Source organism: Felis catus, chromosome X (genome assembly GCF_018350175.1).
Source record: "Felis catus isolate Fca126 chromosome X, F.catus_Fca126_mat1.0, whole genome shotgun sequence".
Classification (NCBI taxonomy): Eukaryota; Metazoa; Chordata; class Mammalia; order Carnivora; family Felidae; genus Felis; species Felis catus.
In genome coordinates this window covers 90,892,762-90,919,989 of record NC_058386.1, presented here as the reverse complement: position 1 = coordinate 90,919,989, position 27,228 = coordinate 90,892,762, and positions in this window count along the sequence as shown.

The following is a 27,228-nucleotide window of genomic DNA, read 5'->3' as shown; positions in this document are numbered from 1 at the left end:
TGCTCGATAAGATTATTCATGTTCAACAGGAGAACACCAAGATCTAGTTGTGCCTGATAGCCAGGCACCTGGTGTCAGGGCTTGCTTCTCTCTTTCTCAGATGCATTATCAGGTCTTACCCCATTTTCTCTGTTTTCTGGCTGAGTTCTTGCTGCAAAATCAGAGGTTTTCTAAGATTATTGTTATAAAAGGGGAGGGAAGAGAAACTAACATTTAGTGAGCACTTATATATTAGGCACTGTTGTATATATAGCGACACATCTCGTTTCAACATAGTAGCAACAATTGGGCAGATCAGCACCTGCGTTTTAAAGAGGAAGAAACCAGCTCAGACAACCATAGGTAACTTGCTCAAAGTTACACAGCTCGTAAATGGAATCTGATTTTGAATCCAGACCCGTCTCCATAGCTTTATGTGCTTTCTGCGCTACCATTGCTTTGAAGGAGTTTTAGGATACAACCTGTTCTTTATGTCTGTGTGTTTATTTAAGAAATATATTGTGGCGGCTGGCTGGCTCAGTAGAGTAGGTGGAGTGTGCTAACCTTGATCTTGGAGTTGTGAGTTCAAGCCCTGCATTAGGTGTAGAGGTTACTTAAAAAGTTTAAAAACGTCTCAGGGGCAACCGGGTGGTTCAGTCGGTTGAGTGCCGGACTTTATTTAGCTCAGGTCATGACCTCATGGTCTGTGGGTTTGAGCCCTGTGTGGGGCTCTGTGCTGACAGCTGAGAGCCTGGAGCCTGCTTCGGATTCTGTGTCTCCCTCTCTCTCTGCCCCTCCTCCTTTCATGCTCTGTCTCTCTCAAAAATCTATAAACATTTCAAAAGCTTAAAAACATATTAAAAAAAGAAAAATATTATATTCCGAATTGAAAGATGAAGAAGTAGTATTTCCTTGAATTCACAGTTTTATTGACTATTTTTAGATTAGATTATGTCAGATGGCAGGATATATATATGTATATATATATATATATATATATATATATAGTTTTATATTTATTTTAAGAGAGAGAGAGAGAGCAGGGGAGAGGCAGAAGGTGAGAATCCCAAGCAGGCTCTGTGCTGTCAGTATGGAGCCTGACACAAGGCTCGAACCCATGAACAATGGGATCATGGCCGAGCCGAAATCAAGAGTCAGGATGCTTAACCGACAGAGCCACTCAGGCGCACCAGAAGCACCTGATATTATAGTCCTGTTCCACCAGACACTGCAAATACCCAGGGTAGGGGGTACAGGGACAAAGCACAAAGAACTAAAGTATCGAAAGCTGCATGTATGGATTTTCCATCATAGGAGTAATTTAGGAGCTGGCCATCGAAGGAAAAGTGGTTTCTAGAAGTAAGCTTCTAGGTTCCAGTTTACAGCTTCTGTCACTTGGTCCAGAACTGCAGACTCAGCCTTGCCCCAGTCTCTGGGAGCCACCTGGCTGTCAGGCAGGGGAACTAGAAAGAACCCTGTACTCACAGCTCAGTCACTCAGCATCAAGTCTGTCTTTCTACCAGTCCCTTTCGTAATAGTTTAGTCTAACAAATGGGCTCTTACTTCGCTCCTTATGAATATGTTTCTACTTTCTTCTCCAGTTCCAGTAACCAAATCTTCCTTGAGAGGAGTCCTCACAAGTAATCCTCTTTTTCCATGACACTGGGTGAAGAAAGGAAATTTCAACAGGCATATTTCTCTTTTCTGATGGAGCTAAATTGCTTCAAGGATTGACATCTAAGTGACTGACCACTCCCTTTATGGACTTCTATTAATGTTCAAACCTGGGAATTGGAATCCGATGGACTTGGTTCGAATCCCTGCTCTTCTACTAAAGTACCTTGGGTGGGGCACCTGGGTGGTTCAGTCGGTTAAGGTCATGATCTCGCGGTCCGTGAGTTCAAGTCCCGCATCAGGCTCTGTGCTGACCGCTCAGAGCCTGGAGCCTGTTTCAGATTCTGTGTCTCCCTCTCTCTGACCCTCCCCCATTCATGCTCAGTCTCTCTCTGTCTCAAAAATAAATAAACGTTAAAAAAAAATTAAAAAAAATAAAGTACCTGGGCAAAATGCTCAACCTCAGTTTCTTTCTCCTGAAAACACAAATCCTACTGTCTGACTCACAGGGCTATTAAAAGAGAGTGAGGTGCCGTATGATAAGGTCAAGCAAAGTGCCTGAAAAATAAATGTTCAGGAATTGGTACCCCCTTTTTTTTCAATTCAGGCAAACTTGACATAAAATTAACCATTTTAAAGTGTACAATGCAGTGACGTTTTTAGTACATTCACAATGTTTTGCAACAATCTCCTTTTTTGCAGTTCCAAAACATTTTCATGGTGGCCAAAGGAGATCCGGAGGGGTAACTCCTGTAGAGCTCAAAAATGCTTTGAACCCTTGGCGGTAAGGCACATTCATCACAATGAGAACATTAAGATCACAATCTGAGGTTAAGCACAACACTCCGTTCATTGTTTTCTGATCTCTGGTCTGATCACCAGAGCTTGGGAAATTCAGCAAAATAGAGGTATAATTCCTAGTCTACTTGCTTTATGGTCACTTTCAGAATTTTTCATCTCACATAAGGTCAACCCGCAGGGTTTTTATAGCTCGGTTGCCCTTTTTACCCACCATCATACCATGAAGTTTTGCTAAAGCACATTACTCAGCTGGGTTCTATGCCAACTTCTTATAACACAATTTATCATTGACCCAGACTAGGTGTTTGCTAATACGCTCAGAATTAATTGTGCACTTTAATCATTTTCTTTGAATCAGTTCCCATGTCTGTAGCTTTTGTAAGTACTAGCTGCATACTAATTAAAAATTTCCCATCAGTTGTATATGAGGTATGACTATAAATTTTCTTTTTAATTTTCCTTCTATGACTCATAAACTGGCTTAGAAACAATTTCAAACAGGAGTAGAAGGTTTGCAGGTGATATGGCAATCCATGGAATAAGTGGTCTTTTTTTTTTTTTCCTGAGGAGAATAGGCAGATAGGTACATTCCTATTTGTTAAAATGGTCTCGGTATACTGCTCCCAATGAATATTCTCCGTTTCCACATTGCTGTTAGACTCCTCATTTTTTTTAAAGTTTATTTATTCATTGAGAGAGAGAGAGAGAGAGAGAGAGATGTCAGGGGGGAGGTAGATAAAGAAGGAGAGAGGGAATCTCAAACAGGTTCTGTGCTGTCAGTGCAAAGCCAACATGGAGCTCGAACTCATAAACTGTGACCATGACCTGAGCCAAAACCAAGAGTTAGATGCTTAACCAACTGAGCCACTCAGGCACCTTACCTTTGCGACTTTTAGAGTATAATAGGATATAAACTTTTTTACATTTAGATGAAAAAAACCCCAGTTTTTAATGAAGTGGTCATGTGTTGCAACAGGGAAAATATTCTTTACAAGTGGATAGTGAGAAGAATAGTTTAGTAGTATTCATACCCTGTGTCAATTACTTGAATGAGGGAACAAAAGACTAGAAGTGTGTTGGAAACCTGGGTTCTAGTCCTCAGGCTTAAACTAAATAATATTTTTGGGTAAGTCACACCCTGATACAGGGACCACAGTTTTCTTAATTTGTCACATCATGATATCTTCCCTATCTACCTCATCAGGATGCTGTAAAGACGAACTCGACGTACTCTTTTTTTTTTTAATTTTTTTAATGTTCATTTTTGAGAGAGAGACAGAGGTAGAGACAGAGGATGAGTAGGGAAGGGTCAGAGAGAGAGGGAGACACAGAATCTGAAGCAGGCTTCAGGCTCTCAGCTGTCAGCGCAGAGCCCCACGTGGGGCTCGAACTCACCAACTGCCAGATCATGACCTGAGCTGAAGTCCGGCACTCAACCGACTGAGCCACCCAGGTGCCCCAAACTCGCCATGTTCTAAGATGAACTGATTACATCCAGCATCTCTTCTCCCAACTCTCCTTCCCAAATCTTGTCTTTTACGCTCCTAATTGTCTCACAGGTCTTTCTTCTTTATTCCATTCTCATTATACTAGGTCAAATTCAATTCATCTCCGTTTTCTGAACAGCTGTAATAAACTGGCCAGCCTGCCCTCATTCTTGCCCTCCTCCAAACCATCCTGTATTTTATAAGAGTTATGTGCTGAAAATACAATCTGTGCCATTCTCTGGCTTAACATTTGAACGGCTCCCCATTGCAAAGTGATAAAGTTTATTTTTTAAGTCTGGTGTACAAGGCACCATTCAAATCTTCAGCAACCCTACTGTGGCAGATGGGTATGGTCTACCATGCCAGATTGCTGAATCCATCTGATTTTAGCTCAGCATTGGAGAAGCTCAATGTGTCATTGCCAATTTCCTGCACTACGTGTGAGTCATAGCATCTCTCTGCTATTGCTTCCTTGGAAGCTGCAGAAGGCTTCTAAACCATACAGGTGCAACCTGAAAGTATGTGGAGTTAATGTCCCAGGGATAGGGGACAACTCTCAAGCAAAGGAGGACAAAAGTCAATGGATAAATGTCCTAGCTTCTTTGTTCTGTGGTGAGACCATCTGAGGCCTGTTCTATACAGCTGCTCAGGGAATTCCTAGCAGGATTGGGCTCCTGTGGCCCACAGCAGTTGCACTCTTTCTTTGGAGGTGATTCTTGGGACCATTTCCTAAATAAACTGCCTACCCCAAGCCCTTGCTTCAACGTCTGTTTTATGGGTAACCCAAATTAAGAGACTTTGTTTTTGTCTACTTGATTTTTTGATCATTAAGATACATATGCTAAAGTCTCCTAGCATGATAGTGATTTCTCCTTACGTTTCTATTAGATTTTCCTTATTTATTTTAAAGCTCTCTTACTAGATGCCTAAGGGCTCAGGACTATGTTATCTTCTTGGTGGATAAAACCGTGATGTTTCCCTCTTTGTCCCGTTAAGTTTATTCACCTTGAATTCTATTTTATATGACATTAATATTGATACACCTGCTCTATTTTCTTAGCATGTGTCTAGTATAACTTTTTTGATTTTTAATTTTTATTTTATTTCAGTGGTCTCTTGTAAACAAAAAATAAGTGTATAGATGGATGAAAATCTCCAATCTGATGGTGAAAATCAAAAGTATGCCATCACATTCTATCAGTAAGGCTGCAGGGAAAGAGTCACTATCATATACTGCTGGTGGGACTGCAAAATAGTACAATCCTTTCGGAGGGATGTTTGGAAATCTCCGACAAAACTACATACGCATTTGTCTTCCAACAAAACAATCCTGTCTCCAGGAGTTTATCCTGAAAACAGACCTACAACAATATAAAATACATACAAACGGGGCGCCTGGGTGGCTCAGTTGGTTGAGCGTCTGACTTTGGCTTGGGTCATGGTCTCGTGGCTTGTGGGTTCGAGGCCCACGTGGGGATCTGTGCTAATAGCTCGGAGCCTGCAGCCTGCTTCGGATTCTGTGTCTCCCTCTCTCTCTGCCCCTCCCCTGCTTGTGCTCTGTCTCTCTCTGTCTCTCAAAAATGAATAAATGTAAAAACAAAATTAAAAAAAAAAATAAATAAAATACATATACACAAGGTTGTTCATTATAGCATTGTGATTTCAAATTACTGGAGACAACCTAAATCCTCATGCAAGAGAGTGCTTGAGTAAAGTACATCACACAGTGGAATACTATGCAGATGCAAAAAAGAGTAAGAAAGACCTTTATGATTTCTAGAAGATAATGTTAAGTGAAAAAAGCAAAGTGTAAAACAGTATGCTACCTTTCACACAAGCACAAAAGGTGTAATAAGAAAATCTACATGTTTCAAGGGTGCCTGGGTGGCTCAGTCGGTTGAGCGTCCGACTTCGGCTCAGGTCATGATCTCACAGCTCGTGCGTTCAAACCTCGCGTCAGGCTCTGTGCTGACAGCTCAGAGCCTGGAGCCTGCTTCGGATTCTGCGCCTCCGTCTCTCTCTTCCCCAACCCACTCGCATTTTGTCTCTCTCTCAAAAATAAATAAACATTAAAAAAATTTTTTTTAAATCTACATGTTTCAGCTTATTTGTGTAAAAAGAAACATGAAAAGGAACTAGAAACTAATGAAATTGGTAGGGGATATGGAAAAAGTGTAGAAGAAATATAAAAGAGTGATACTTCTCTGAATATACACTTTTGTCTGATTCTGACGTTAGGAACCATGTTAATGTTTCACATACTTAAAAATAAATAAAATCAACAAGGATGGGGCAAGGCAAGAAAAACAGAATAGAAACAGAAACAGATGACCCCAACTTTATTTCAAATGGATGACATAACCACTTCAAAGTGTTTGTATGTTCGTATGGGAAAGGGGGCACCTTAAGACTTAACATAAGTAGCTGAAATTATAGTATTTTGATGGTATACTTTATAAAGACAACAGGAAAAACATTGGACACCCAATGATGTATGATTTTGAGCCAGCGACCTCTAAACTTCATTTCCTACCTGTGTCTGTAACCTCCTGCAACATTTTGACAAGGCTTGCCCCTTACCCCCACCCCCCACATCCCATAACACCATGCATCGTCTGACTTCTTAAAATCTTGCATTGTACAAGAGCCTCTTTTAAATCTTGTGCTGGTGGGACTTGCTTTCTATAAAATGCCTGTGCAGTGCTATTCATTCTCTCTCAGTTCTGGATTTTCTCCCAAAGAGCCATCCACCCCACTTTTTGCCTTGGGGCTTCCTTACCTTTTTTAATAATACATTTGTTTTAGTCACACCAAAAGTCTTCCATCAGTAGTTTCAACATTTGAACCTAGCCTTGGGAGGGAGCTTTCCCACGACACAGTGAGGTTACTATAACAAGGATAAAGGTAGAATTAGAAACAAATATTGTACTCTTGTTGGTACGTTTGATTTTCACAGGGGTATGGGTTAGCAATTCTGCAACTCCTTTATATGTATCCTGGGATTGAGCAAGTAAGTTAATATATTGTCAATAATGAGAACAATCCACTTATTGTTTCCAATAAATGACACAATCCAAATGTCCATAACGAATGAATGGACAACTGTGGTATATCTAGTAAGATGGAATATTATTTAGCTGCAAAAAAGAATAAAGTACTGACATATTCTATGACACTGATGAACCTTGAAAACACGATCCTAAGTGAAAGAAGCCAGATACAAAAGGCCATGTGTGTGACCCCGTTAATATGAAACGTCCTCAATAGGCAAATCCATAGAGACAAAAAGCAGATTAGTAGTTGCTTAGAGTTGGGAGGGAGGTTTTGAAGAGAAAGGGGAGTAGCTACTAATGAGTATTCTGGAATTAGATGGTTGCATGATCCTGTGAATGCACTAAAAAAACACTGAATTATACACCTGAGAAGGTGAACTTTATGGTATATGAATTATATCTCAAGAAAGTTGTTTAAAAAATTATGCCACTTTATTTCAGCTCGTACTTCCATTATAACAACTTACTTATCATTTTTGCTTTAAAAACCAGGTGCACCAATAAACTAACCAGATAATAATGTAAAATGTATCTTCTTTTTTTAAAAAAAGAAGTACCGTAGTTCTTTCATAGCTTTTTAAACCTGTTTCCATATGAAAATGATTCCGGTTTTGGTTGAAATGATTTTCCTTTAGTTATAGTTGTTAATCAAGTGAGCCAGCAAAATGGCCAAGTTTACCATTCCTCCATTCTTCTTTCCGGGGAATTTCTATCACACTGCACTGCGATAATCCATATTCTTATCCCTCTGGTACTAGGCGGTGAACTTCCTTTAGGGGATGAATCAAGTCTTATTATTTTCGTACCATTAGGGTCTAAGTTAGTGCCTGAAGCATCATAGCAATTCATGAAACATCTGTTGAACGATCCAATGAATAAGTGATGAATTATAAGCTCTATCTCAAACAGTCCGTGAAAAATGTGCAAATTTATCAGCTCTCTTTTCTTTTTCAGGAGTAGCAATCACTGATACTTCCTGATTCAAAAAAGCTCTGCCAGGCATCCAAAAGTCAGAGCAACATAAAGGTGGGCAATTTTTGCAGAAAATAGTCAATTGGAATATACATGAAGCTGCCTAAATGCCTTAAAATTACAAATAGAAAGGGGCGCCTGGGTGGCTCAGTTGGTTGAACATCTGACTTCGGCTCAGGTCATAATCTCACGGTTCAAGAGTTCTAGCCCCATGTCGGGCTCTGTACTGACGGCTCAGAGCCTAGAGCCTGCTTCGGATTCTGTGTCTCCCTCTCCCCGGGCCCCTTCCCCACTAGTACTCTGTCTCTCTCTTTCTCTCTCTCTCAAAAATAAATAAATAAATATTAACAAAAATAAAAAAATAAAATTACAAATAGAAAATATTACCCCGTAAACATCTGAAAGTAGAAGTTTCCTTTGTCTCCTCATTTTTCAAAATGCACACAACACATATAGTGCAAAGTGTTAAACTGTTAAAGTTACTAAATGAACAACTAAGATGCTGAGAGAGAGAGAGAGAGAGATCATAGCACATATATGATAAGAAAGGCTGCATCCCATTGGGATTATAATTTGAATCCATGGTGATTTAGTTTTGGGTTAGGCTACCTGTTTTTTTTTTTTTTAATATGATCAGAGATAAGCCATGATCTATGCCCTAAATGGGTTTACAATCCAGTCACTTGGAGAGAATCCCTTCTTTCAGAATTTATTGAGAACCTACTAGATGTTAGGCTCTGTTCGAGGATCTGGGGATATAGCAGCACACAGAAACAGTCAAAAGTCTCTGCCTCACAGATCTTTCATACCTAGCTGCTTTTCATGGTTTGCTTCCTCCACCTAACCCGCACTGAAATTTTTTTTCTCCATCTCTGGCCAGCCTGCTTCCAAGTAGGGCCCTGAATATTAATCCCTTTGACGATCAGGAACTGGTAATAGCCCATGAGAAAAGAAGACCCCTTTTTCTCTTCATGATGTCAATAAAGAATTGGATAATTTGTCAATGAAATAGTAAGGAGTAGGGGTGTCTGAGTGGCTTAGTTGGTTAAGCATCTGACTCGATCTTGGCTCAGATCATGATCTCACCATCAGGAGATCAAGCCCCTCATTAGGCTCTGCACTGGGCATGGAGCCTGCTTAAGATTCTCTCTCCCGATTTTTGCCCTTCCCCTGCTTGTGCGTGCACACGTGTGCACACGCATGTGCATGGGTGCACACATTTGCTCTCTCAAAAAAATTCTAAGGTATAAGCGTTTGTTTAAGCAACCTTTTCGTTCTCCATTATCCACTCCCTTCTAAGAAATACGGCCCATCTCTCATCCACATAGTGATGGTGAACTCTCGCCATTGCTCTGCTTTGATGGACTGACAACTCCGAATTTTTATAAAGGTTGGTGACATAGAGCTTCCAGCGCTCTCTCTTCTGATTGTTCTGTGGCTGCTCTCCTAACTCCAGGTAAGTGAGGATAAATGAAGATGATGAGGGAGTACCATCTCCTCTAGTTTTTCCAGTCTGACATGCTAAACTAGAGTTAAAATTCTAGAAGATGCGGAAAACGTACTACTGCAGGCACTGCAAGTTGGTTAGCAGGTCAGGTGAAATACACACACACACACACACACACACACACACATACACACAACTCTATTTTATGCTCAAATGGGGACTGTGATGCTGTTGTCACTCATTATACAGAACTGAGGGGTTTTCTTGTATCCAATATTTTGTTATGAAAATGTTCCCAGATCCAAGAGAGGTAGATGAATTTTACAGTGAACACCCATATTCCCACCACCTATATTCTATAATTAACATTTTATTTTACTTGCTTTATTGCATATTCCCCCACCTATCCATCCGTCTCTATATCCATCCATCAATCTGGAACGGAGGATTTAGAGTACTTTTCACAGGCTTATGCAAGGGATAAGATGTACAAATAGACCTCCTGATTGCTAGACCCTTGCCCTATGCTCTGCCTTGAAGTTAATCTCTTTCCTTTGTCAAATTGAATTTAGTTTTCAAATACTGATAGCTCTGTAAAGACTAATCTTTTCTATTAAGCTCTTGTCTAATTAAAGGGGATTAACCTGGCTAGAAGCTTCTGATGATTTATTTATTTAAGCAGTCTTGTAATTGTTCAGTATGTGTTCAGAAACTCAGATAAAACATGAATTTCATTCATCTTGAGAAGATATGCTCACAATAATTCTATTAAATGTCATCTCTAATCCCCAGACTCTCTTGATTTAATCCAGGAAGGTTCTATTGCTGCCAGCAGCTCTTTGTGGACTGTCCATGTTAAATTAATTATAAGATTTAAAACAGGACTATTTCGACTCGTATTTGACTTGATCTTTGTCCTTTTCACCCTTTCAATTCTCTTTTGTACAGTCAGTTCTTATTGACCTCGGTGATACCACTGAGTGTGAAAGGTACAACAGAGAAGATTAAACACGGAAAACCCTCAAAGATTATCAACTACACTTCCTAAAACATACTTATGATTTTTAACACATTGAACTTAAAATTTAAATGTAAAAGTAGTCATGGAAATTGGATGGGCTTAGAACATCTCTCGCTCCCTTAAATAGTGTGTTTTTAAATTTTATTTATTTATTTATTTATTTACTCTGAGAGAGGGGGCGGAGGGAGGGGCAGAGAGAGAGAGAGAGGGAGAGAGAGAATCCCAAGCAGGCTCCGCACTGTCAGCACGAGGAGCCCAATGTGGTGCTTGAACCCACAAACCCGAGAGATCATGACCTGAGCTGAAATCAAGAGTTGGATGCTTGGGGCGCCTGGGTGGTTCAGTCGGTTGAGCGTCCGACTTCAGCTCAGGTCATGATCTCACACTCATGGGTTCAAGCTCTGCGTCAGGCTCTGTGCTGACAGCTCAGAGCCTGGAGCCGGCTTCTGATTCTGTGTCTCCGTCTCTCTCTGCCCCTCCCCCGCTCATGCTCTTTGTCTCAAAAATAAAGATAAACATTAAAAAAAAATAAAAGTTGGACACTTAACCAACTGAGCCATCCAGGTGCCCCAATTAGTGTCGGGTTTTTTTTTTAAGTTTATTTATTTTTGAGAGACAGCACTAGGGGGACAGAGGATCCAAAGGGGGCTCTGCACTGACAGCAAAGAGCCTGATGCAAGGCTCAAACTCACGAACCATGAGATCATAACCTGAGCCAAAGTTGAACGGTCAACCGACTGAGCCACCCAGGTGACCCTAGTGTGTTTTGTTTTTTCGTTTTTTGTTTTTTTTTTTTTTAAAGCAAACAAATGAGCAAACAGATTGAGCCAAAGACTTTCCCCAGGAGAATTTAGGCCTCTAATTGTGGGGTATTTTGTTTGGTTCACTGTTGTAATAGAACTGTAATATCTCCATAGGAAAACTAACTATTCGATTGCATGAGAAAAATAATAAAATGCCATTCCAGGGGCGCCTGGTTGGCTCAGTTAAGCGTCCAACTTTGGCTCAGGTCATGATCTCATGGTTCGTGGGTTCCAGCCCCGTGTCAGGCTCTGTGCTGACAGCTGAGAGCCTGGAGCCTGCTTGGGATTCTGTGTCTCCCTGTCTCTCTGTCCCTCCCCCACTCGTGCTCTGTCTCTGTCTCTCTCTCTCTTAAAAATAAATCAACATTAATTTAAAAAAAATGCCATTTCAAAGTGTCTCAGATTTCCCAAAGTGCTCCTTGAGAAACTGCATCTTGTTCACTATTGTATACCCATCGCCTATTGTTGGAGAAGTGAATAAAGTACGACAAAGATGGCCGGTGGGGCTAAAACAAACTCTGGTCTCTAGCTTAGAGACCCCCTCTTCCAGGTTCTTCTTCCTTGATTTGCTGCACGGGCGAAAACCCCCACAGATATGGAAGCTGACGACTATAAATTACCCTCCCCACTTGCATTCGGGGCTCAGATCTTTGGAGACATGGTCTCCTCTGAGCCCACCAGTGTTAAATAAATCTCCAATCCACCAAGATCTCCGAGTGCCGCTTGGGTTTTCTGCCAGCGTTCCAGCCTGGTTCTGTAACACCATCATGTGGGGGGAATATAGTAGGTGCTCAGTAAATAGTTTGAGTCTTTTTATTTTTTTATTTTTATTTAAAAAAAATTTTTTTAAAGTTCATGTATTTTTGAGACAGAGAGAGACAGAGCATGAACAGGGGAGGGTCAGAGAGAGGGAGACACAGAATCCGAAACAGGCTCCAGGCTCTGAGCTGTCAGCACAGAGACTGACGCGGGGCTCGAACTCACGGACCTCGAGATCATGACCTGAGCTGAATTCGGCCACTTAACCGACTGAGCTGAAAGACCCCTGCTTAGCTTAATAACACACCCCCACCCTATCTTCAGTTCCGTAACGCCTCACTTGCAGGGCTTGCACTTCCACCAGTTGACAAACAGGATATCTGCAGTTAGACATCCGTACCCTGGGAGAGCTGTACCCCCACCTTTCCCTACGCAAGACAGGAACAGGTTGTCACATAAATAACGATGACCGCTTTCATCTCGCTTCTGTAAACCTGCTTACGCTCCCAACCCTAACCGGAAGTCCCCAGCCGCTTCGCACCCGGGCTCCAAGTTGCATCAGCCGAGAGAAACTCCATTTCCCAAGCTTTCCCAGGACGAAATTACCCCCAACCCTAACCACCACCGAGCAGAGAGCCTACCACCAGCCTGTATGCAAATGTAACTCAAAATGGTATAAAAGACCTGTAACCCCGTATATCGGGGCTCTCCCGCTTTCTAACACTGGGGAGCCCTGGTGCACCAGTAAAGACTCTCTGCCGAAGTCGGAGTGCCGTGTGGTTCTTTGCGCCAACTCTCATTCCATAGGGCCTAGGAGCTTGGTTCCTAACAGAGCCACCCAGGCGCCCCAGTTTGAGTCTTTTTAAATAAACAGAAAGGTGTGATCCCCCTCAGATTTAAATTTTTGCATGTGGACCATATTTCGTCACAATGATTCAATCAATGGCTCTAAATAAAAGGGTCTAGAAACTATGGACCATGGGTTAAAAATTTGGCCCACTACCGGTTTCTGTAAATAAAGTTCTGTTACAACATAGGCTTGCTCATTTGTCTGTGGCTACTTTCATGCTACAATAGCAGAGTTGAGTCGTTCTGAAAGAGACTATGTGGGGGCACCTGGGTGGCGCAGTCGGTTAAGCGTCCGACTTCAGCCAGGTCACGATCTCGCAGTCCGTGAGTTCAAGCCCCGCGTCAGGCTCTGGGCTGATGGCTCGGAGCCTGGAGCCTGTTTCCAATTCTGTGTCTCCCTCACTCTCTGCCCCTCCCCCATTCATGCTCTGTCTCTCTCTGTCCCAAAAATAAATAAATGTTGAAAAAAAATTAAAAAAAAAAAGAAAGAGACTATGTGGCCCACAAAGTCTGAAATATTTATTTACTCTGTCCTTCACAGAAAGAGTTTTTCCAATTTGCCGTAGGGAGTGTGTTTAGGCAAAACTAAAAGGGAACATTCAGGGAATGCAAATCAATACCATAGTGAGATGCCATGCTACAACATCTAGGGTGGCTGTGATTTCTTTAAAAACTGAAAATATGGGCACCTGGGTGGCTCAGTTGGTTGAACGTCCGACTTCAGCTCAGGTCATGATCCCCCGGTCTGTGAGTTCAAGCCCCTCATTGGGCTCTGCTGACAGCTCAGAGCCTGGAACCTGCTTCAGAGTCTGTGTCTCACTCTCTCTGTCTGCCCCTCCCCTCCCAGTGCGCTCTCTCTCTCTCTCTCTCTCTCAAAAATAAATAAACATTAAAAAACCCCACAAAACTGAAAAGGAACAATGTTGGCTGGAATGTGGAGAGATCGGAACCGAGTATGTTGCTGGTAGGAATGCATAAAGGTACAAGTGCTGTGGAAAACAGTTTTGTGATTCCTTGATAAACAAAACACAGGATTGCCATATAACCTAGCAATTCCATTTAGAGGTATATACCCAAAGGAATTGAAAGCAGGGACCTCAGATATTGGCATGCGGCATTGTTTACAATAGACAAAAAGGTGGAAACAACCTATGATGTTGCAATTTATAAGAAGAAACAGATTTGGTCTCCCTCCCGGTTTCTAGAGGCACAGAGCTCCTAAAATCCTTAGAATTTCCTAAGTGATGAGAATAACAAGGGTATCTTTTGTGATGTTAATGCTGTGACTTTTGGACCGCAGCCTAACGTTAGGGTCTGGTTGCTAGGAGAATCAAATGCAAGAACTATCAGTCCCAACCCTCCCTGACCTGTGGGAGGGGCAGAGGGACTGGAGGTTGAATCAATTGTTATTGGCCATTGATGTAATCAGTCGTGCCTACGAACTGACAGGATCTAGAGAGCTTCATTCATTCGAGGCTGCTGAATTCAGGGAGGTGGTGGTTGGTCGAGTGCAACGCCAGGAGAGGGCATGGACGCTCCATGCCCCTTTTCCCCTGCCCTACACATCCCTTCCATCTGGCTGTTCATCTGTATTCTTTATCACGCCCTCTAAAAAACGGGCAAACACGAGTGTTTCTCTGAGTTCTGTGAGCTGCCGTAGCAAATTACTCAAACCCGTGGAGGGAGTTCTGAGAACCTGTCATCTGTAGCCAAATCTGGACAGAAGTTGTGGTTAACCTGGGAGCCTACTACTTGTGACTGGCATCTGAAGTAGGGGTGGGAGCAGTCTTGTGAGACGGAGCCCTTAACCTTTGGGATCTGATGCTATCTCCAGGTAGATAGTGTCAGCATTGAGTTTAATTGTAGGACACCCAACTGGCTTAGGAAACCCAGCTGGCGTGGGTGAAAAAACCCACATACGATGGGTGACCGGAAGTGTCCAAAGGGAAGTATTCTGTGTCAGTAGTAAAGGAGACACACGGGAGAGAAACAACAGGAGATGGAAGACGGAGGTTTTTCCTTTACATAGAACCCGAGTGCCCATCAACAAAGGAATGAGTAAACAAAATGTGGAATATCAGTCATCCATAAAGGAAAAAAAAACGTTCTGACTCATGCTACGACTGATAAATCATGAACACATTATGCCAAGTGAGAGAAGTCAGACACAAAAAGGCAAAAGTGGTTCCACTTATATGAAATATCTAGATTAGGTTATAGAGTTTCTTCTGGGGCTAATTAAAAAAAAAAAAAAAGGCACCGGGGCACCTGGGTGGCTCAGACGGTTGGGTGTCCGACTTTAGCTCAGGTCACGATCTCACAGCTTGTGAGTTCGAGCCCCGTGTTGGGCTCTGTGCTGACAGCTCGGAGCCTGGAGCCTGCTTCGGATTCTGTGTCTCCCTCTCTCTCTCTCCCCTCCTCCGCTCATGCTCTGTCTCTCTCTGTCTCAAAAATAAATAAACATAAAAAATGAAAAAAAAAATAGGCACCAAAAACATACTCTTAACTACAGAGAATAAACTGATGGTTACCAGAGGGGAGGTGGGTGGTGAATGGGTTTAATAGGTGATGGGGATCAAGGAGAGCATTTGTGATGAGCACCGAGTGTTGGATGGAAGTGTTGTACACGTGAAAACTAATAATACCCTGTATGTTAACTAAATGGAATTTCAATAAAACTTAAAAAAATAATTTTTGGAAACGGTGATGATGACTGCACAACACGTGAATGTAATACCACTGAATTGTGCAATTAAAATGGTTAAAGTGGCAAATTTTATCTCATTTAAAAAAATGTTTCTTTTTAAGAGAGAGAGACAGAGAGACAGAGTGTGTGCAGTGGAGGGGCAGAGAGAGAGAGGGAGACACAGAATCAGAAAGAGGCTCCAGGTTCTGAGCTGTTTGCACAGAGACCAATGCGGGGCTCGAACCCTTGGACTGCGAGATCATGACATGAGCCGAAGTCAGACGCTCAGCCAGCTGAGAGACCCAGGCACCCCACCACAATTTTTATGTACCAATAAATATTGAACATAGCAATAAATATTGAATTGTACACACCAAATGGCTGAATTGTGTGGTATTTGAATTGTATCTCAATAAGGCTGTTAAAAAAAACCATTTAAATTGTGAGGGAATAATGAGTGTTTGGGCTCCTAAAAAAGTCAGATAAGTCTCAGAGCACTCAAATCGCATGTTTTATTAAATCAATTTAACATTACAGTTAGAAGTTAGGGCAGGGGCACCTGGGTGGCTCAGTCAGTTAAGCGTCCGTCCGACTCTTGGTTTCAGCTCAGGTCACAGTCTCACGGTTTGTGAGTTCGAGCCCCGCATGGGGCCCTGTGCTGGCAGCGTGGAGCCTGTTTAGGGTTCTCTCTCTCCCTCTCTCTCTCTCTGCCCCTCCTGTGCTCGCACTCTCTCTCTCAAAATAAATAAATCAATTTACAAAAAAAAAGGGGGATAGAAATAGAATATGTTAACACACTTAGGACAAGCTGCCAGTGAACTGAACCACGCCTGGGTTATGCAATGTTTATGTGTTCAGCCTTCCTCACTGATGGTGTAATTGGGCAGACCAGCGATGACGTTTGAGCACAGAGGCTTTGTGAATGAAAGAAGCCCCAAGCCAATCCGACACACATTCTCTATTGGACAGTTGTAGGGGCAGGTGAGCCTGTCCACAGTTGGAACTTGCCATAGCCCAACGAGCAGCTGGAGATTTTTATCTTTTGGTTCCTGGCCAGAGGATACACAGGCCCAGAATAGATGTCACTCATGAATGGCTGATTCAGGTCCTCATGAATACTGAGTGCCTCATATATTTAGTGTGCTGTGAATATTTGGTGCCTCGGGGGCTTGATGTATATTTACTGCATCATGAATATTAGGTGCCTCCTGCACCTCATGAATATTTAGTGCCTACTTAGTTTTCCTATCCCTTCTGATTTATGTTCTGTACACATATACCCTACCTTATGTCTAAAATGTCTCACGAGCTACTTACCTCCTTGTCTGAGCTTAACTTATGTATGAATTTCCTCGCTCCTGTTTGTTTTCTTGTTTTCTATGGCAGAATTACAAATAAGAAAACTGCACAGAGGCATTAAGTTGTGGGACTCACCAGTGTCACAGGTGGAGGTAGGGTTCCAATTCTGGTAGCATGATTCCAGAGCTCATACTTTTGTTTTCATTTTGTTTTAATCTTTATTAAGTTTTTAAAAATTTTAATTCCAGTATAGTTAACATACAGTGTTATATTAGTTGCAAGTGTATGATATCGTGATTCAGCAGTTCTATACATTACTCAGTGCTCATCATAAGTGTACTCTTCTTTTTTTTTAATGTTTATTTATTTTTGAGACAGAGAGCTAGCAGGGGAGAGGCAGAGAGAGGGGGAGACACAGAATCCGAAGCAGGATCCAGGCTCAGCCATCAGCACAGAGCCCGATGTGGGGCTTGAACTCATGAACCATGAGATCATGACCTGAGCTGAAGTCAGACACTTAACCGACTGAGCCACCCAGGCACCCCATGATAAGCGTACTCTTAATCCTCTTTACCTATTTCACTCATTCCCCCACATCTCTCCCCTCTGGTAACCATCAGGTTTGTTCTCTATAGTTAAGGGTCTGTTTCTTGCTTTGCCTCTCTCGCATGCATGCTTTTTTTTTTTTTTTCTTTTGCGGAGCTCGTGCTTTTAACTATTATGTTCTACCTCTAAGGATCAGTGTGAGGTAAGGGACTACAGGAGTATACGGTGCACATCATAAAAGCTGCTGTGAGTACCATGGAAGCTCACTGGAGAGAGGTTTATGGGAAGACTTTATGGAAGAATCATCTCAGATGGCCTAGGAAGAAGCAAAGGATAATTACAAGCAGGAATCAGAGCCCAAGTGTTAGGTTATTTGTGATTTAAAATACTGCCACATACTTTAACAGTGTGATCGTGTTTGCGTGTCTGTATTAGTTCAAGTTACAACCCAGATGTAACTAGTATTCTAGTTAGGAGCTCACATTCCAGAGAGCCACCTCGTTTTTTTTTAAATACTTATTTTGAGAGAGAGAGAGAGAGAGAAAGAAAGAGAGCACGAGCACGGGGCAGGGAAGGCAGAGAGAGAGAATCCCAAGCAGGCTCCATGTTGCCAGCACAGAGCCCGATGTGGAGCTCAATCCCACGAACCTCGAGATTGTGACCTGAGCTGAAATCAAGAGTTGGGATGCTCAATTGACTGAGCCATGCAGGCATCCCGAATCAAATCATTTTAATGAGGAGTCATCTATTAAAGTGCTTCCTTTATTTATAGCTACACTATCCCTAGCAATACCAAGTGCTTTACTCATTAGCAATTTTATTTTTTTTAATTTTTTTTAACATTTTATTTATTTTTGAGACAGGGAGAGACAGAGCATGAACAGGGGAGGGTCAGAGAGAGGGAGACACAGAATCTGAAACAGGCTCCAGGCTCTGAGCTGTCAGCACAGAGCCCGACGGGGGGCTCGAACTCACGGACCGCAAGATCGTGACCTGAGCCGACGTCCGCTGCTTAACCGAGCCACCCAGGCGCCCCACTCATTAGCAATTTTAAATGTTGGAAGCTGGTTTTTATTGGTGAATTGTGTGGCTTGTTAGCATAATGAACATTAGAAATGAGTTCTCACCATTGAAATTAAAGATAGCTAAAATATGTGGATTGGCTAAAATATTTTGAGTACACACCTTGTTCTTATAGGAGTAGGATAAAAAAAGATCCAGTGAGGCCTGCGGTTTTACCATTAGGAAAACCAGAACTGAAATCTAAATGGGATTGAGAATTTCTCGTTGCCAGATGCAGACTACAGGCTAACAGAATTCTGCCTCTGGAACATAATTACATCTTGTATTTTTGTAGATTTTGTGGATTGAGAAAAGGTTTATGTGCACATAGATTCCAGAATCACTTGCAGTCACCTCACAGGGTCCCAGGGATCCATAGTCTACAGCTTGGAAGGGCAGTCATTAGAACGTCATTAGAACGTTATTTTATTTTATTAAAAAATTTGTTTAATGTTTATTCATTTTTGAGAGAGAGACAGAGACAGAACACGAGCAGGGGAGGGGAGGCGCAGAGAGAGAGGGAGACACAACATCTGAAACAGCCTCCAGGCTCTGAGCTGTCAGCGCAGAACCTGACGCGGGGCTCCAACCCATGAACCGTGAGATCATGACCTGAGCCGAAGTCTGATGCTTAACCGACTGAGCCACCCAGATGCCCCTATTTATTTTTAAGTAATCTCTACACCTAACATGGGGCTCGAACGCACAACCCCAAGATTGAGAGTTTCACACGCTCTACTGACTGAGCCAGCAAGGTGCCCCTGGAGCTTCATTTTAGGAAGATTAATTCATCTGACTTTGGAATGTGGGATGAATTGAATGGGGGAGAGAACTCTCCAGATAAAAAGTAGTAGGAGCATGTTAACTGTGAGAACGAAGCAGAGAGGTTGGGTTGGAGAAACATGGCGGAGAAAGCATAAGCATGACTCAACAACTAAACACTGGGAGTGAAGGCAGGAGGGGCGATCTTTCTAAACAACGTGGATTTAGAGCTTACTATGTGTCAGGCATATTCTAGGTAGTTTGTGCATATTATTAACTCGTTTATTCCTCACAGAAACCCTGCAAGTTAGGTAGTTTGGAGATGAAGAAACTGAGAATAGAAATCTAAGGTCAGACTAAGGTCAGAGAATTGGGATTTAAACTCAGGCAGCCTGGCTACAAAATCCTAACTGTTCACCTATACTGCTTTAAAGGATTAAATATAACCCCAAGGGTTTGAGCCCCTGTGATTAGGAGAATGGTGAGGTCATTAATTGAAATAGAGAAATCAGGGACACCTGGCTGGCCCAGTCAGAAAAGCACATGACTCTTCATCTCAGGGTTGTGAGTTCGAGCCTCGGGTAGGGTGTAGAGATTACTAAATAAATAAATAAACAACAACAACAAAAAAGAAATTTAGAAATCAGCAGAAGTATTTGAGGGAAGGAGAAAAACCATATATATGCATAGGTATTGGTCAGACATTCTACTTTTTTTTTCTTTCTTTCGTTTTTATTTTTCCAGTTGTATATATAATCGATGTATAGCACTATGTAAGTTTAAGGTGTGCATTGTGACTTGACATACATATGTCGTGAAATGATTACCACCGTATGTTTAGTAAACATCTATTACTTCATAAAGTTACAAAAAAAATGTTTTTCCTTATGATGAAACTGTTAGTATTTACTCTCTTAACAACTTACAAATAGGCCATATCGCAGTGTTAACTATAGTCATCATGTCGTACGTTACATCGCCAGTACTTTCTCCTCAACATTTATCTTATAGCTGGAAGTCTGTACCTTTTGACCACCTCCGTCTGATTCTCCCACCCCACCCCCACTTCTGGTAACCCAAAATCTGACATTGTTCGTCTATGGGTTTGTTTTTGTTTTTGTTTTTGTTTTTTTAGATTTCACGTAGAAGTGGGACGATGCAGGATTTGTCTTTCTCTGACTTATTTCACTTAGCGTAATGCCCTCAATGTCCATCCATGTTGTTCTGAAGGGGAGGATTTCTTTCTTTTTTGTGGCTGAATAGTATTCCTGTATGTGTGTATGTGTGTGTGTGTGTGTGTGTGTGTGTGCATCTACACCACATTGTCTTTATCTATTCATTCTAGATGTTCTATTGTAGTATAACTAAAAACTCTGGAATTCAAAAATGTCAAGAATGGATAATTATTATTAATACAACTAATTAATTAGTACAATTAATTAATTAATGCAAGTAATACTCATACAACTATTATTATTACTGTTAACTCAACTATTATTAATACTATTAACTCATACAAAGCATACCTTAAACAAGCCATTCTAGTGCAAGCTAAATGACAACACTCAGGGAATGACAGAATGTTGAAGGAAATCAGAATATGTCACCCTGAAATATGCCTCTTTGACATAAAAAATATTTTTGAAGTTAAGGCAATTAAGAAGCAGTAAACACAGAAAAAGCTCCTCCCTTTCAGCCTAAAGGCGGGAAATAAATTCTCCTCTTACTGGAGACAGATTCTAATCAGCCCAGAGTTGGCACCAGAGAAATCTATATAAACAAACCTTGTTAACTAACCCTTATCTTCCTAGTTACTTCTTCACCCTGAACTACCCTAGTCCAAACCCCTTTGTCTTGTCAACTCTTCACAAATTTGTTTCTTTGTCTAAGAGGTATTACAAAAGCTTCCTGTTCCAGTCACTTCTTTGGGCCTTCATTCTCTTGTAAAGACTCCCGTGTACATGTAAAAATTAATAAAACCTGAATGCTTTCCTGTTCATCTTTCCTTTTGTCCTCTTAACCTTTCCCTGTCAGTTTAATTTTCAGACCCAGCCAGAGACCCTAAGCAGGTCGAGGAAAACTTTTATCTCCCCTACAATGTCACCACATAAGCAAGCCACTGAAGCGAAGAAATGAAGGAAAACATAGACCTTATTTTCCTATAACCCCACCTACGCCCTTTTATATATCTTATCACAGTGTGTCTTAATTATGTTGGCTTTCTCTCTGGTTTATCCCCTATCCCCTTAACGAGGTTGTGAGTTCCTTGAGGACAAGGTTCTTATCTTACTCATTTTTTTTTTAAATTTTTTTTTTCAACGTTTATTTATTTTTGGGACAGAGAGAGACACAGCATGAACGGGGGAGGGGCAGAGAGAGAAGGAGACACAGAATCGGAAACAGGCTCCAGGCTCTGAGCCATCAGCCCAGAGCCCAACGCGGGGCTCGAACTCACGGACCGCGAGATCGTGACCTGGCTGAAGTCGGACGCTTAACCGACTGCGCCACCCAGGCGCCCCTCCTTATGTGTTTGTCTTAAGAGTTTTATGGTTTTCCCAGTACACATCCCAACAAGTTCCCTCCTTATAATACCCTTATTTGGCCTATTTTTTTTAATGCTTATTTATTTTTGAAAAAGAGAGAGAGAATGAGCGGGAGAAGGGCAGAGAGAGAGGGAGACACAGAATCCAAAACAGGTGCCAGGTTCTGAGCTGTCAGCACAGAGCCCGACACGGGACTCGAACTCATGAACTGTGAGCTCATGACCTGAGCTGAAGTCGGACGCTCAACCGGCTGAACCACCCAGGCACCCCCTTCTTGGCCTCTTTTAAAGGAAGTTGTTGGACAGCAAGACCTCAAAACCTTGCCTTTCTATGATATTATGGGTTTCGTCTCATTAATAAGAAGAGAATGACCGTGACTTAGATGTCATGGCGACAGGCGATGTGTACATACAGGGATGGGGACTTTTTCTCTCTTCTTGCTCATTCTCAGGGATGAGGAGTAGCGATATAATGCACATCTAGGTCGATACTGGCATTGTATACGTGCGGTTTTAATTCAATGATCACCCTTAATATCTGCAGCGTGTTCTAGCTCGCAGAAAAGATAAGGTAGCCACAGTTAAGAATTTATAAACTAGTTTTAAAGGAAAAACCAAGCCAAAAGGGAACCTCGTGTTTTAACAATCTCTGCTCTACCTTTGGGCTTCTTGCTGTCAAAAAGAACTCATGCTTTATCAGTTTCTAAGTTTTAGCAATAGCTGGGCCTCGGGGGAGGCAGTAGTTAGAGGTAACTGAGCCTCACTTTTGCTTTTTATTTTTTATTTATTTATTTTTTTTTTTAAATTTTTTTTTTTCAACGTTTATTTATTTTTGGGACAGAGAGAGACGGAGCATGAATGGGGGAGGGGCAGAGAGAGAGGGAGACACAGAATTGGAAACAGGCTCCAGGCTCTGAGCCATCAGCCCAGAGCCCGACGCGGGGCTCGAACTCACGGACCGTGAGATCGTGACCTGGCTGAAGTCGGACGCTTAACCGACTGAGCCACCCAGGCGCCCCTTATCTTACTCATTTTTTACCTCACAGCACACATTACATCTCGTGATGCTCATTGGTGCCCAGATATTTTTTCAACTGAAAATCACTTGAATGAAAAGAAATTATCTAAATTAATATATCCAGGCCTGTTTCTCCTAGGCTAAACTTCTGCAACGATCTGAAAGGGCTTAGTTACCATATATTAATATGATAATGACGGCGCGAAAATTAGGAATGTTCTCTGCCCTGGTTATTTTCTAACTGTAGTGATCAATTCATGCAACAAAAGAGGAGTTTAATTCTTGTCAAATCAGCACTTTGTCCCTCATGGAGAGACATTTAAATTATTAGGCTAACCATAGTCACACAATTTCAGGAAGCAGCATTCATATGAAGTAAGAGTTGGCAAAATTTTTTGTAAAGTAAATATTTTTGGCTTTCCTGACTATAGGCTCCCTATTGCAACTAGTCAACTCTGGAACCGAAGGGGATAAAGCAGCCACAAGCAATATGTAAATGAATGAGCAGGGCAGTGTTCCAATGAAACTTTATTTATAAAATTGGCTATAATCTGTATTTGGTCCTCAGGATGTAGATTTCCAACCCCTGACACAGAATACAGTGTAAATGGTACCTCCTGTAGTTAGTTATGCAGTGTATAAAATTTATATAGACTAAGTCAACTCAGGAACTTTTCATTTTTCTGGAAAGGATCTTAGGGACAATCTACTTCCTACACATTTTACAGATAAGGGAACTTAGACTAAGAGGTTAAGAGAGACATGCTTAGGGTAATATAACTTATCAGTGTCAAAACTACATATGAAACCCAAGTATCCTGCTTCCTACCTAGTCCAATGCTCTTTCCATTATATTGGTTCATCAAGGATCAATATTAAATTATTTCTTAAACAGTTATAGTTTAAAATGTACTGTATTGTATTCTAATTCTTTGCAAATCGATAACCCATGTTAGACACAATTTGTAACTCATACCACAGAGCAATTACCATAAAAGAGCAAAGTAAAAATATGTATATTAGTGGGAGGAATCCCTTACCCCAATGTTAAGTTTTACAAAATATCGGCAGTGATTAAGATAGTATGGTTTTGGCAGGAGGATAGACATATAAATCAATGGGACAAAATAAAAACCCAGAAATGGCTCCATGCAAGTGTACCCAATTAATTTTTGATAAATGAACAAAATCAGTTCAATGGAGGGAGGATCACCTTTTTAACAAATGGTGCCAAAGCTTCATTTACATTTCACACCACATACAAAAATCAGGTCAAAATGGATTACAGATTTTTTTTTATTTTTAAATGTTTATTTATTTTTGAGAGAGAGAGAGAAAGAGAGTGCAAGCAGGGGAGGGGCAGACAGAGAGGGAGACACAGAATCTGAAGCAGGTTCCAGGTTCTGAGCTGTCAGCACAGAGCCCGACGCGGGGCTCAAACCCAGGAGCCGTGAGATCATAACCTAAGCCAAAGGCGGATGCTTAACCAGTTGAGCCACCCAGGCGCCCCGGCTTACAGATTTAAATGTAAAATGTAAAAATAGAAAACTTTTAGAAAAAAGCATGGTAGAAAACCTCCAGGGGCCAGCACTAGGCAAAGAGTTTTTCGACTTGAAACCAAAAGCATGATCCATAAAGTTAAAAAAACAACAACAACGAATAAATTGGCCCATTAAAGTCGAAAACGTTTGCTCTGCCAAAGACCCTGTTAACAGGGACGAAAAGATAAACTACAGAGTGGAAGAAAGTATTTGCAAACCACATATTTGACAAAGAGCTAGTATCTAGAATATATAAAGAACTTTGAAAACTCAACAGTTGAAATATGGGCAAAATATAGGAAGAGACGTTTCACTGAAGAAGATACACAAGTGGAAAATAAGCACAGGAAAAGATGTTTCACATTAGCCATCAGAGAATATAAATTAGAACTAAAGTGAAATATCACTATACACCTATCCGTATGGCCAAATGAAAAAATACAGTGATTACACCAAAGGCTGGTGAGAATTTAGAGAAATTGGATCTCATATACATTGCCAGTGGGAAGGGAAAATGGTACAGCCATTCGGGAAAACGGTTTGGCAGTTTCTAACAAAACTAAACATGCAACTTACAACCTAGTAATTACACTCCTGGGCATTTATCCCAGAGAAATGAAGACCTGTTCATAAAAAAACCTTTATGTGAATGCTCATAACAGCTTTATTTATAAGAGCCAAAAACTTGAAACAGCCCAAATGTCCTTCCAAGGGTGAATAGTCAAACAAAATGTGGTATATACCTACCATGGAATACTGCTCAGCAATTTAGTAAATTGGGTTATTGAAGCACACAGTTTGGATGAACCTGAACAAAATTATGCTGCATGGAAAAAAGCCAGTCCCCAAAAGATACACAGTGCATAATTGCATTTATTTCACATTCATGAAATAACATCATTATAGAGGTAGAGAACTTATCAGTGGTTGCCAGGTGTTAGGGATGGGGAGGAGGGGGACATGTGGGGCTATAAAGGGGTAACGTGAGGGAGTCTTGTAGTGATGATACAGTTGAATATCTCCGTTGTGGTGCTGGTTACACAAGACTGCACATGTGATAATATTTCACAGAGCTTCCCTACCAACGCTACCCTGCCACATATACAAATTAGCGCATGTGTAACTGTTGAAATTTGAATAAGCTCAATGGATTGTGCCAAAGTCAATTTTTTTTTTTTGGTTTTGATCATGTATTATAGTGGTATAAGACGTTAGCATTGAAGGAGCCTGGGGAAAGGATACATGGAACTTCCCCTGTGCACTTCTCTTGCAATCTGCTATGAATCTATAATTATTTTAAAATAAAGGTATATATAGTAAAATAGAAAATATATTTTATTCAAAATAAAAAGTATACACACACACACACATATAACAGAGAGACATGAGAGGGAGAAAGGGAGAGGGAGATGGAAGTGAGTGAGTGTTATCTTCAATTTAACAAACATTTATTGCATGCATTCTACGGCCAAGATTCTGGTTAGCGCAAAGCTGAATAAATACATTTTCAAAGACCATCCATTCCATTAAAGAGAGTCTGCTTGAACGGTTCCAATCAAAATGCCCTTCATCTTTCATAGGAACACTTACCAGCCAGTAACATAAAGCAATGAAATCTACTATTAGGCTTCCTTTGAAATCGATTAATTATGGGGACTACATAATTTATTCTGCCCTCCGCTATGCTACTAAACTATGTCTTCTAAAACTACCAAGGATTGGGGCACCTGGGTGGCTCAGTCGGTTGAGCGTCCGACTTCAGCTCAGGTCATGATCTCACAGTTCGTGAGTTCGAGCCCCGCATCGGGCTCTGTGCCGACAGCTCAGAGCCTGGAGCCTGCTTCACATTCTGTGTCTCCCTCTCTCTGCCCCTTCCCTGCTCATGCTCTGCCTCTCTCTGTCTCAAAAATAAATAAACATTAAAAAAATAAATAAATAAAACTACCAAGGATGTCCTAATCTGCCAAATGCAAGTCCTAGATGACCTCTAGGCAATATTTGTCCTTGTTAACCAATTTCTCCTTTTTAAAAGTGTTCTACTTTTCCAACTTTTGTGACATCACTTTTTTCCCTGTTCTTTTCCTGCCTCTCCAACCATTTTTATTTAGTTTTTTTTCCCTCACTTTATATGTTGTCCCATAGCTTCAGTAATAAAATCCATGCTAATGGTTCTCACATCTTTTTTTCTTTCCAATATCAACATCTTCCTTGCATTTCAGATCCACATTATCAACCACGCATTAATTGTATCCCCTTGAGTGTCTTCCAGGAATCTCCTATTTAATGTAACTTTCCCCACCCCAACATTCTTCTTCCTTCCATGTGCCCTACATATAGATAGTAACTCTCAATAAATATCCAAATTAAAATAGAAATATTCTTGATCTTTTTTTCCCAAAGTTTTTATTTTTTTAAGTAATCTCTGTACCCATCGTGGGGCTCGAACTTAAAGCCTCTAGATCAAGAATCATATGCTCTGCGGACTGAGCCAGCCAGGCACACCAAAGTACTCTTGGTCTTTTGAATGACACATGATTCTACCATTGTTAAAAATTAGAAACAGTGCAATTCTTGGCTTTTCCCCATTACTCTTAAATCTAGCTAATTAAAAAATGCTATGGATTGTATCTTAATGTTTTTTAAACATTCTCTCCCTCTATTCTATAGCAACTATGTTGGTCAGAGTCCTCAATATGTTTCACATGGACTATTGACATAGGTTCCAAACTGGTCCTTTCAGATTCATGTCTACAAATGAATAACTAATGATATATATGTGAGTGAGAGAGAGAGATGTATGAATAATGTATGTGAGTGAGAGAGATATATGAAAAGCTAGCCACAATATGAAATCAAAGTCCCCAACTGTGCAGCTTAAGTTACCAAAAACACCTTTGGAAGGGCAATTCCTGGTTGTAGAACCAAAGACCTTGTGAGAAATACCAAGCTAAGGAAGTTGACCTTGCAAATGATTTGATGAAAGTTCT